Source organism: Sprattus sprattus, assembly GCF_963457725.1.
Source record: "Sprattus sprattus genome assembly, chromosome: 9".
NCBI lineage: Eukaryota > Metazoa > Chordata > Actinopteri > Clupeiformes > Clupeidae > Sprattus > Sprattus sprattus.
In genome coordinates, this window is record NC_137928.1 from 28,899,044 (window position 1) to 28,912,350 (window position 13,307).

Below are 13,307 nucleotides of genomic sequence, written 5' to 3' on the forward strand. Positions count from 1 at the left end.
CCTTAAAAAAGTTTTCTAAATCACAGTCATTTTAATTCTTAACAATTTTAAAAGGTGACTCGAAGATTACGAGTTAGCGTGTCCTGGTTTCTGCTAAGCTCTTTGAAATGAGATCCCCCCCCCCCTCCCGTGTAGGTGAAGGCTTGAGTGCACCTTTGAACCACCAATCCCAGAGTGCACTGCTCAATGGTGATGTGATCAGGGTGTCACTCAGTGGCAGAGGAGGTTTGGAGGAGGCGCACAGAGACCCAGACTGTTTGGGAGGATTGGGGAGAGCCCCAACAAGACATCCCCTGCCAGTGATCTCCTCACAGCAGTTATGCTTCAGATGCACCCCCCCCCCAACCCCCCGCCCCCGTGTAAGAGGTTCAGTGAAACACACCACACAGAATGCCAAAACCCAGTTTCCTTTATTATACACACAGTTGTGTTAATACATATCTTCCATTTAAGAGGCCAGGGGCTTGTCTAGACCTAAAGAGAGGACCTTGTGTTGCATGTTAGGTTCAGTGCAGCAAAAGGCAGCCTGCCCTGCCACCTAGTGGTGTCTATCAGATCTACATGTTCCTTGGTTTGTTTTTGACTGTTTGTTGGTTTTTGTTTTTGAACAACATCCCCAGCTCCTTGCCATACTCCTGTTTAGCCGCCATAGGGTTTCACTTCCCTAAGGATTATTAGGGATCCCGAGCCAAAATCCATTGTGTTTAGTGCCTTGAAATGATTCTTTAGTACTGAAGAAACAATGCAGTAGAGCAGAATAATTAATGTTTTAAATATTGTAATCCTTCAGATGTAGACCCAATTAAAATTATATTACATAATATTTCTCATATTTTTTTTTTTTCCAAATGGATATATTGATATATGCTGTAATGTAATAGATTCAGACAGAAGAGATACCCCATGCCAGCCAACAAGCAGAGTTCACACCAAACTATCACAGTGACAGGGCGGTGGCCATTTTCCATCGTGCCTTGTATGGCAGCTGCCAAGCAGAAGCACTTTATTCCAGCTGTCATATGAGTTTCTAATGACGTGATGTAAACTATGACCTGGACACCCAGGTTTACCTGCACATAGGATACTATGTTTCACTGTGGGATGGAACAGAATGTATGCCATTGAGGAGTTGCTTGTATTTTGATCTTGGTGTTACTTGAAAGTTTAGGCAGTCAGGAGAGAGTTTCTGGTTTTACAGTCCAGCTTTGAGGAGATGAGACTGAAGAGAGGAAACACATCTGGAGGGGTTTTGGTGGTAAAAAGTGAGTTCTGGTGTGATTTCAGATTCAGTTTTGCTACAGCTGAATGTTGTGTTTGCAGCCAAGTGATCTATTGATCTACTCCGTTGTGTTTGAGTGCAATGGGACTGGGGCCAAGGGGTCGTTAGGAGCTCTGGTGTTGATGAGACTGGACTAGTTGGCACAGGAGGGACTTGCTAGCTGCGCTGAACTGAGTTGATGATGTGGTTTTCAAGAAAGGAATGCTTCTAGCTTAAGTCACTTGTCTTGATGGCTTCTTCATCAGTACAGAGTGGGCTGGTGTTTCTCAAACTCCTTAGCATAGATATAGTGTGTATATCCCTCTATAGATATAGATATATTTCATCAAAAACACATTGCACACACACAAAGCACATGAATTGGGGGTGATTCTACTAAAATGAATGACATTATTTCGATAGGGAAAATGTTGAAATGCATCACCAACACAAACCCATCCCAACAATACTTTCTATGCATTTTTAAAAGTGTTTGACTAAGCACTTAGACAGAATGTACTGTGACTGTGGCAGGGATGGCTGTCTTTGTCTTGTGTGCGTGAGAGTGTGTATGTGTGCTCTCTCCCTCTCTCTCTTTCATCTCCCAACTCTCTCTCTCTCCCCTCCCTGTGGGATGAGCTCAGGGGTCAGACTGCAGAAAGCCCTGTGTCTTTTCCTGATAGATGAGTGCTGCTGCTGCCCCCCCCCCCCCCCCAACACACACACACACACACACACACACACTAAAGCAGCACACCTGAAGGCCACGGAAAGCAAGCCAACCTCTTCATGGGACACTTCAGCTCTAGGAACACTTTAAATGCATTGACTAACTTTAAAATAAGTTTGAAAAGCAAAACACTTTAAGGAACAAAGTATGCTGAGCAACTCTGGTGTGTGTGAAAAGACAGGAGGATGTATTTGTGTGAAAGTCAATTTGATTCAGAAAAAAACAATGAACCAACAGCTTTTCATTTAGTCTCTTGCTAAAGAAATGAGAAGACTAAGGAAGGAGCCTCAACGAGCCGTGTGCCCATTTGTCTCTCTGTGCCACTGGGGTTGGACATGCTCGTGTGTGCTCTGAGCGATGGTGGCAGGAGGTCCCCGGTCTTCTCTAGCTGAAGATCAGGGACTAATGTTTACATGCCACCTCTGCGCATGCACACACACACACACACACACACACACACACACAAACACACACTTCTGGCTCCTGGCAAGCCCTCGCCCCATTAGAATTAATTCACACTTCAAAACTTCACAATCTGTAATCCTCCTACCACCAAGAAATTATTCTCAGTTTTGTTTTTAGCATTATAAAGAATGTAACGCCTCCACTGTGCATCAGAAAGACCAGACTTTGTTTCTTGGCTACCTCAGGTGTCAGGGTTTAGGTTCAAGCGTCTGATCCAGGAACAGTTTTTGTCAAACCGGACTCACTGCCTCCATCCCCTCAGCTGTGTATTCCTCCCCCTGCCCTCTGCCTCAGACCAGCAGCATCCCTCAGGCGTTCACATCACCCTTGACTGGTTTGGCCTGTACCTATCAGACCCTCTGGCTAAGTGGCCCTCATGTGTTAATACTTGGGGGCTCTTTGTTTGTTTATATTCTGGTTTTTACTAAATGTCCGTGAGTGAGGCTGTAGAGGTGTTTCATTTCCCCTGTCCCTGTTTATGGTATGTACCCAATGTCACCTCTCTACTTCTGTGGGCCATTCTTTTAGTATTATGATACTCACCCTTTTTTGTCCTACTGACTGAACTTATAGAAAGAGCTGAAGGAAGAGGGAGAGAAACATTTAAGTTTTTTTTTTTAAGATTTCAAAAGGTGTATTAGAGGTCCAGCCTCTGGTCGAACACTGTGCCATCTACAGTATGAGCTGCCAAGCCCAAACACTACTGCATCGCTCCTCCCTGGAGTATCCTTCCCCCTCGGGACAGGAACGGGAAAACTAGTTCCGGCAGTAACCAGGAGGAGGAACTCATTATAGCATCTTAAGACTCAAGCAAATCAGTGGGGAAAGGGGGAGTAGTTTTAAAGAGGAAAAATAAATCAATTTTTGTGTAAAGAGTATGTCAGTATTCAGCCCTTCCTGACCACTACAACCCATGAGTAACCTGTATTAAACTGTATAGATTGTGAAACATGTTATTGAATGTCTAAAAAAAAAAGATTATACAGATTATACATAAAATTTAAAGCAAAGCAAAACCATTGAAATTGTATTAAAATATAAAACATGGATCTGAAAAAAAAAGTCTAGGATCAAATGTACTATTTTGTTTGTACTGTAATTACTATTTGACAGAAGAATACTGGAGAGATGAGCTGTAATAAAGTAATTTTAGTACAGCCTTTTGTCCTGAGTTTTTGGTCTGCTTTCACAAGGCTGTGATTGGTCTGCTGGTCGGTTGACTACGTCCTGTCTGGATGTCTATAACCCATCGTATCTCGGTTATGGATATAACCTCGGTTCCCTGAGCTAGGGACCAGATGTGATTGACGGAAATGACCTGTTCATTGACCAATCGAAGTACTTTCTATTCAAGCCGGAAGGCTGAATTGCGGCAAATCACCACCCTGAGCCCGCCCCCTCAGGTGCCTATATATTGAAGGTGACTATGCCGCTCCACCTCTGAAGACTCTGAGCCTCCAGAAGAAACACACGCACTGTGCACGCAACCTTATCAAATCTGGTCCCTAGCTCAGGGAACCGAGGTTATATCCATAACCGAGATGTTCCCTATCGCTGTGGCGCTTGCACCAAAGCATACGAATAACTGATCCGATTGCCTGAATAAACCAGTGCGCTCTATATAAATGCGTAGAGCGCGCACTGGGCAGAGCTTGTGCAAGTGCTCCTCCTCCACTGATGCGAAAGGAGGGGGCGAGAATACAGCCAACTCAATGACCTGGTTAAGAGAGTTGTCACTACTTTGGGTGTATATGCTGCGTTAGGCCGCAATACTACCGTGTCCCCGGCAATCAAAAACTGAATGCACGATGGGCTGACAGACAGTGCTTGTGTGTCACCAACGCGCTTCGCTGACACTAGTGCCAGGAGCAGCGCGGCTTTCAAAGAAGCAAACTTTAAGTCCACCGTTTCTAGGGGCTCGAACGGAGGACCCCCGAGTGCCCGTAACACCACTAGCAAATCTCAAGAAGGCAATAGGTGCCTGACAGGCACTCTAAGACGCCTTATTCCAGCCATAAAGCGCAAAGCCAATGGATGATTACCTGGAGATTTGCCGTCAATGCCAATATGGCAGGCGGAAATAGCTGCTAAATACACTTTGATTGTAGAAGCCGCTTTTACTTCATCAAATAATTGTTGCAAGAATTCCAAGATGATGCCCAAGGCGCAATCAATAGGGTCGTGCTGACGTGCAGCGCACCGTCGCTCGAACATGCGCCACTTGAGCGTATACAGAGATCGGGTAGATGTCGCCCGCGCGCTCTGTATAGTATTCACCACTGAATCCGACAGGCCTGACGCTAAGAGCCTGTTCCTCTCAGGAGCCAGGCCATGAGCTGCCACATCTCTGGCCTGGGGTGCCAAACCATCCCGTGAGCCTGTGAGAGGAGATCCCTGCGCAGAGGGAGCTCCCACGGAGGCTGCACTGACAATCTGATTAGATCCGCCAACCATGGCTGACTGGGCCAATGGGGTGCCACTAATATCAGCTCCAAACCCTCCTCTTCCACTCTGCGGATTACTTGATGTAGCAGAGGAATCGGAGGGAATGCGTAAAGACGCATGTTGGGCCATCGCTGGCTCAGCGCGTCTACGCCTAACAGGGTTGTCGCCTCCCAGCGAAAACCACAGAGGGCAGCAGGCGTTTTCCCTGTTCGCGAACAGATCCACCTGTGCCAAATCTGGTCGATCACCTGACGGTGAAGGCACCAGTCTGCTGCTTGAGGGTTGCCCCTCGACAGAAGGTCGGCTCCGTAATTGAGATGACCTGGTATATGCACTGCTCTGAGAGAGCGAATGCGCTTCGCTGCCCACAGGAGCAGTCGGCTCGCCCAATGATAAAGCGCAGGGGAGCGCACCCCTCCTTGGCGATTTATGTAGGCCATGGCGGACATGTTGTCTGTTCTGACGAGAACATGACGCCCGCTTAGAATGTGAATGAAATGTCGAAGCGCTAGAAAAATCGCTCGCAGTTTCAACACATTTATATGTGACACGGCTTGTGTTGATGACCAACGCCCGTTCACAGAATATCCTTCGCATATCGCACCCCAGCCTTCCATTGAGGCGTCTGCGGTGACGATAACACGGCGCGTCACTGTGCCCAGTGGAGACGCTGCCGAGAGGAAATGCGGGGCTTGCCTTATGGCCAAGGCCTGCCAGCATCCGCGATCCACCGCGATCAAGCGGAACTTATCCCTGGTGGAGCTGAGCTGAAAGACAGATATCATGCCTGAAATGGCCGCGCATGCAGCCTCCCTAGTAGGAGTGCAATTGCTGCGGCCGCCATCAACCCCAACAGCTTTTGATAGCGAAAAGATGCAACTTTTGCTTCAGTCTGAACTGCTGCACAAATGTTTTGGATGGATCCGAGGCAGTACAGGTGCGCCACCACTAGATGGCACTCTTGCACCGCCTCTGCCTCTGAGCGAGCGCATAACCCAGTCCCCCTGCTTGCCTCAGCAATGGGGCGATGGTTGCCTCTTCACACTAGTGTGTGGCATAGTTGCGCTGCTTCCCCGACTGCAATCTCAGATATCTCTGATATCTGGAATGAATCGGTACGTGGGAAGCGCCCTTTAAATCTACTGATTAAACCAGCCGCCTGGTTGTATGAACTGAACTAGACAGCATGGAGTTCACATGTTGAACCTACGGCATCAGTACACTGTTCAATATACGTAGATTTAATACAGGCAGATAATTCCCGTCCTTTTAGGGACGAGAAATAATCTGCTGCAGTGGCACTGGTTTGTAGTGTGTAACCACCGTTACAGTTTACTTGTACACCCCTGGCAAAGCAATCTGGGCCCACACTACATCTTGTTCATGTAAGGGCACCATGGGTGTACTGAGGGTAAACTTACCCAAGCATAACTTATGTTCGTGACGTGAGGTTTATGCTTATGAGACTTTGCCCACTCCCGAGGGGGGCAAAAGACCTGGGCACACACTACATTTTGTTTATGTAAGGGCACCATGGGTGTACTGAGGGGAAACTTACCCAAGCATAACTTATGTTTGTGACATTTGAGGTTTATGCTTATGAGACTTGAATAGAAAGTACTTCGATTGGTCAATGAACAGGTCATTTCCGTCAATCACATCGCTGTCCCACAGCGATAGGGAACCACTTGTAATGATCCGAAGTTTGTTTGAATTGTTTACTAACCCTAACCCAAGTAAAGGTTTGAAAATAACTTCAAGCTTCAGACTTTCTGTTAGGGAAACTGTTTTCTATCTGCCGAGCACATGACAGGCTCATAAACAATTCACGTGAATTCAACTTTACTCCACCTATTGTTCTGGACGTGAATTGCTTTGCAACACGGGCAACCTTTTGCACCGGCCTTTAGGGAGCATGAATTGCTATGAGTACATTTACACAACAATGTGACACCGTAAAAGAAGCATGCTGGCCCCTAAAGCAGCTTGCACACTGCCCAGACTTTCTCCAACATTCTCCAACTAACACCAACATTCTAAAGTTGGCAGTGGTTGGTCTTTAGAATGTCCAGTAAACCAACTGCCAGCTCCACACTGCCCAGACTTTTTCCAACTAGCTACTTATTTTTTCAATTGTGTAGTATCATTTTAAGTAGAGACTTTGGTGTAAACCATGGATAGGCTACTGCGTCGTGCAGAGCAGGGAGCCTATCCCAATTTATGTAGGGAGCTTAGGTATGAAGACAACCCGGCTTTTGCTAACTTCGCCCATGGACAAAGTTCTATTTCAGCAGTTAAATACGGTTTATTGGATAAACTGAAAATATGCCATATGCATCTTAACAAAAATTAGACAGGTGCATACATTTGGGCACCCACATCAATATTTACTACAGCCTCCTTTTGTAAAAAATAACAGCCTCTAGACGCTTCCTATTGCCTCTGATGAGTGTCGGTTTTCTGGAGGAACCTATTTTGGACCATTCCTCCTTACAAAACATCTCCAGTTCAGTTAGGTTTGATGGCTGCCTAGCGTGGCGAGTCTGCTTCAAGTCTTCCCAAAGCTAAAGAATCGTTGTTTTGAGATCATTTGACAGTTGTTTTGAGGCCCCCATGATGCCACTCTTCATAGGAGATTCAAAGAGAAGCACAACTTGCAATTGGCAACCTTACATAGGCCTACTTTTTCTAATAATTGGATGCCCCTTTCTATGAAATTGAAGGCTTAACAAGCTAATCAGTCTAATTATGTGTTGCAATTATTCAGCATTGAGAAGTTACAGGTAGGCTGCTGTAAGAGTATGGTTTGTACTCTATGCGTATGGTTCAGGACTCGGTAAAGTACGCCAGTACGAAGGTTTTGTTGTAACAAGGTAAGAGCTTTACTTGATAAGTTGCTGCACAAATACAGTTGAGTTCACAAGACAATTGCATCCAGTAAACACAACAGGAGACTCCGGAGTTCTGACCTGTGATCGAATACGTCCAGTTCTTATAGTTGTTTCTATCCCTGAGGGCATCATGGGTCTATTAGGTGTGGGCCATCATGGGTCTACCTTAGGTGTGTCACATGGGTTTTACCCTACGTGTGAAATGAATGGGATCCCTGTACTGATGTATTGTTTGTTCGTCAGGAGGACACAAATGTGTCACGTTGTGTGAAACCTCTGCCTCTCCATCTCTCAGAGGACAGCTGTCCACCACAGTGGCCTTCAATGTATCAAAGTACGTGGAACAGTGTGCTCCTGTCTTGGACAGTCAGGAGCTACAGTCGTAACTGACCTAACCTTTGCATGTGAGGCCTATGCTGTGACTGTGTTGTTTTGTCAGACTATATGTGAGGCCACACACACATCCACATGACCCGTACAGGCTTGTTACCCCACTCTGGTAGAAAGACTGCTGCCCAAAGATTGTACCTATTCTTAATAAACCCATACTGTACTGAACTACCTATGAAATTATCTTACACTATTCAAATCAGAAAAATGATAAACACTGCTACACTAAATATCTTTGTCTGGAAAACACCCCAGTACTCAGTGTTAACTAGAAAGTGAATAATATAGGCTACCACTGTGATCTATTTTTGGTGAAGATTTTTGAGTAAATTATCATGCAGCCTGAGAGGGGTGCCAAAACTTTTTTATATGTGGTGTACAGTTGAGACGGTACCTTAGTACAGTTGCTCACCCATTTAAACCCATTGATGGTGACTGACCAAGCTACTTTCTACTATGAGGTAGCATAGGCTATCACAATAAAGCTGTATCAACTATACAGTGTGTCTCAACTGTATAGGCTACTCAGTCTACCTTACTCATGTAAAGTGTAATCGTAAACATTAATATTTAGAGACACGTTTTCTTGCAGTGTTAAACGAGTCGTAGAAGTTGACATAGACATATGTCTCGAAAACCTTTCGTTTGGGGAAGCGAATACATAACGTTAATCTATAAATAGACTTAGGATATCGTTTTTTTAACAAACTGGCTGATAACCATCATAACTTCGACATCCAAGAGAGCTCGAGGATGTTATGCACGCAAGTTGAGCCTAGGTGTCAAGGTAATGAGCTGCCAGAATGTTGGAGTTAGTTGAGAATGGCTCTACATTGGTCAGACATTCTCCAATTTTACCCGATCCGACTGAACATGTTGAACTCTTCCGACAGTAGCCGACAAACGCCAACATTCTCCAACTAACACCAACAGAATGTTGGAGAAAGTCGGGGCAGTGTGCAAGCTGAGGAAACGGAGGAAGGATCTCCCCAAACTTTTGGAGGATTTATGTCTTTAAATGAACTGATTAAACTCCTTTAAAAATGCAGTTAGATATCAACATTTAATACTATGCATATCAAAATTCGTTTCCCTGAGTTAAAATAACATTAGCACCCCCTATCGTAACCAGAAATTATTGCATGGAGAGACGTCCTCCCTTTTGCCCCTATTGAGATCAATGGATTCAGTCTCTGCATACTGACGGCCCGTTGGGCTTATTCACTGACATTGCCCAGGGGAGGAGTCTGCGCCAAGATCGCTTAACCAATAAACAACGAATTTGGCGTTGGAGGGAGGGGATTAGACATTATTATAAAACAATTGGGTTCTAGCGCGTAATTTAGCTGTTTCTGATTGGACGAGAGACGTTCCATGCTATAGGTTATTCTTCAACATACATAGTTACGGGACTTTTCACAGCTAAAAATAAATCACTCCGCGATGAAACATTCGCATTGATGATAACCGTTAATTCAAAGTTTTTAAAATTCCAAACCAAGACGTTGACAATGGAACAATTTTTTGTTGCGGAGAAACAATGGCGAAATAAACCATTTTTAATCAATAACTTTGTGTTGAAATGTTAATTTGTTGACTGTATCCCACGGGTGTTGTTGCCTACGCCACTCGGCCTGGCGGCCTCGGTGGCTACGGCCGAACACCACCCGTGGGATTATCCCTTACCTACCCCACTCCCACTCGTGCTATATTGCTTATTTATAATATGGGTAGATGAAATCAAGCATTCTGATTGGTTGAGAGTGAGGCACGGGGTGTACTGTATTGAGCCTTAATGTACTGTACACCTGATAACATTTATCTGAGCATTTCATATCAGTGCGCACTTCAATTAATGGTAGATTTTGCGTGACAGCAAAGGCTATTGAGGTTGCGTTTATTAACCTGACGTTGTTATGCCCAGCATAGCAACAGCCACACATACGTGGACTATTTTCTCTAGGCTACTGAAATGTGATACACAACGTTTGCTATTTTGTGCTGAAAAGCAGTTACTATTTACTTACTATTTATAATGTCGCTGGTAATCGTATTATAAATACAATAAGGTACTCGAGGCAGTACTGTATCGTCAATAATGCACTGTTCATGGGTTTGCTGGCCGTCCACTACGCGTTGGGCCTCACAACACCCTTGAACAGTACATTACTGCCGATATTGTACTGCCTCTCGTACCTTATTGCTTATGTAACGGAGTTGTATATGAAGTTCTTGGTAACGGTTGTTTAATCCTGCGTCATTGGGTCGAGACTCTCATTTTGAAATATTGTTCACACTTTAGTAGCATATCCTGCCCCGTGTGGCATATTCTAAACCGATTATCGATTTGAAACCGATTATCGATTGTCAATTCTAAACCGATAAAACGATAATGGATGCATTTCGACTTTTAAATCATTTGAGTTTGCAACCCAGAGTCAAAAATCACTACCTACTTTGTGTTTGATAATTAAAGAAAATCAACAGATGAATTACCTTCTTTATTAGAGAAAAAGCTTTTTCTTGTCACAATTTTGACTTTCTATGAGCAATGCAAAAATCGATGCAGCTTGCATTTCAACATAAAATGGATGTGTTTAAATAAAAAATAAAAAAATAATTTAAATTACAAAATCGATTATAAACTTTTCTGAATCGAGACAGAATCGTTTTAAAGAATCTTGGTACGATTTTGAATCTACCGTTAATTCAACTCAAGCCATGATTGGCTAGATCCATTTTGGATCTGTGATAATTTCTCCCCAACGCAGCAGTGCCAGACCCAACTTCCAGACCAAACATTTTGTGGGCGGGGTTCGGTCTGGTATCCAGGCTAACATACCCCCCCATTTTGTTGAAGTTTCCCTCCTCGACCATTCTGCGGTAGGATATAAAATAGAACTTCACCCTTAAAGACTGTAGTAGAAAGATTGCAAATAAAGAGATGTTGATAGGTGAAAATTCACCCTAGTTAGTTCAGGACTCCGGAGCTGCATGAAAGTATATTTATTAGACAGACAAACAACAACAATTGCAATTGGGCTCCCCTCCCAGCTGAGGCTGACAGTGAAGCCATGATAAACCCATCGCACAAGGTTTATATAGTCAGAAGTTTAGCTTTCAGCAGGGATGATCACGTGGTCGATTTCTCACGTCCGAGGCTCCCTGTCTTGCAAGGATGGCAGTTTTGCACAAGGTCGGAAGAAGCACAGTTCCCTTCTTATCTCCTCTGGTCTAAACATGCTCTTGTTCATATGCAGACTTAGTGGCACCTAATATTTTAGTTACACACATAGAGAGAAAAGCCATGCTCCTGCTGTCATAAGCACATCATTCATACAAGGAATACATTAATACAAGGCACTTGATTATTATATTCTTAAGTCATTAACAGTGTTTGGAAATAATCTCTCAGATGTGCAATGGAGAACGAAGATAGAGTAGATGTTTGATTGTACAAACCGTTTCATACATTTAGCTACAGAGAGAAGGTTAGTATCAAAACAACAGGGAGACTACTTCGAAAAATCCAAGTCACTAACCCAATGGCAAAACGCTGCGTAATGCTAACTGGTATGTGAAATACTCATCTGGCTTACTGGTACCATTACAAACAATCGGCTATACTGCTGGCCCTGTTTGCTCATCGATAATACCTGGAAAAAGCGGAACTTCACCTCCAGGGTCGTGAACACAGTTGCCTCAAATTATGACAAACTCGTGGAGATTTTTGACCACTTCGTCGACCATCCATCAATGGATGACGAGACCATACGTTTAGCTGATGGGTGGAGGGGAAAATGAATTAGCAATTAATTCACACACTGACGTCGTGTTTGACATCTTGCAACACAAATCCATGGATGTCTCCTGTTGCAGACGGCACAAAGAGAGCCTCCTACGGATCGTAGTGGAGCTAAAATTGGAGAACACATTTGTCCAAATTTACCAAAGGGTCGTCACTGTAGACGACCCAGAATTATTTCACCGGCGAAAAAGGAGGCAGGGCCAGTCCGATCCGTGTCAAGCTTATAGGCGGCTGTACGATTCCATTCATGACAGTATCATCACCCAAATCACGCAGCACTTTCAACATCTAGAACGGTTGCAATACATGGAGCTTTTAAATGTGGACAAAGTTGAGCCTTTCAAGTCAGATTTCTCCACGCAGTCACTTTTAAATTTGCGAGTAAATATATTGAAGGAATGTGGATTTGCTTGCAATTTAATTTGAGAAGCACGGTCATGAGATGAAGGGCTGTCTGAACCATCTGAAGGGTTGTATCAACCATCCTCACACACACACACACACACACACACAAAACCATCTGACCTGTGTCAGCAGAGTTCTCCCCATATATTCCTGCCTGTCTCCCTCTATTAACATACCTCTGTATCATTATCACTCGTTATTTGGAGCATCTTCTCTCTCTTCTCTCTGTCCTCCCCTTCCTGTAAAAAGTGTCTTTTTTCGGCCTCCTCATCTCGTTCCCCACTCGCCCGTGACAATGATGCAGGAGGCTTCAGCCCATGGACGATCATAAGCAGGAACTGAATGGAAAAGCCACTTTTGTCCTTAACAGTATTGGAGGAAGCGCTGTCTTGAGTAAGGGGCTGAAGCTTATTTTCTTTTCTCTGCTCTTTCCCTCATTGGTTTATGTAACACTAGTTTACATACAATCTGAGATCTGGGCCATCAGAAGATTTTAAATTCTTAACTCTATTATAATCTAAACATAGCACAAAAAAGTAAGGACATTTGTGTTTGATAGATTATTTCTTTGTTGTAACAATGCTTCTTGGCAATAAATCTTATACTGTTGGAAAGCCTGTGTAAGTGATTAGCAATCCCCCGTTGTTCTATAGTAAAAGGTTGTGCAAACAATGCCCTGTTTTGTTCAAATGTAATTGTGGGTGCCGTCAGATATGTCTCAAAATCACAACACATTAGGGACTTTCTTAATTTAAGCAAAACAACCGATGAATAGCTTACGAGATGCTAGCTGATGAAATGTGCTTACTTTGATACTTTAACAAACTAGCGAATCAACAACTTTCCTACCACAGTCAAACATCAAGCACATGGTTGTTTTGGTTAGTTTATTGCAGGTCAAATACAAGCAAGCTG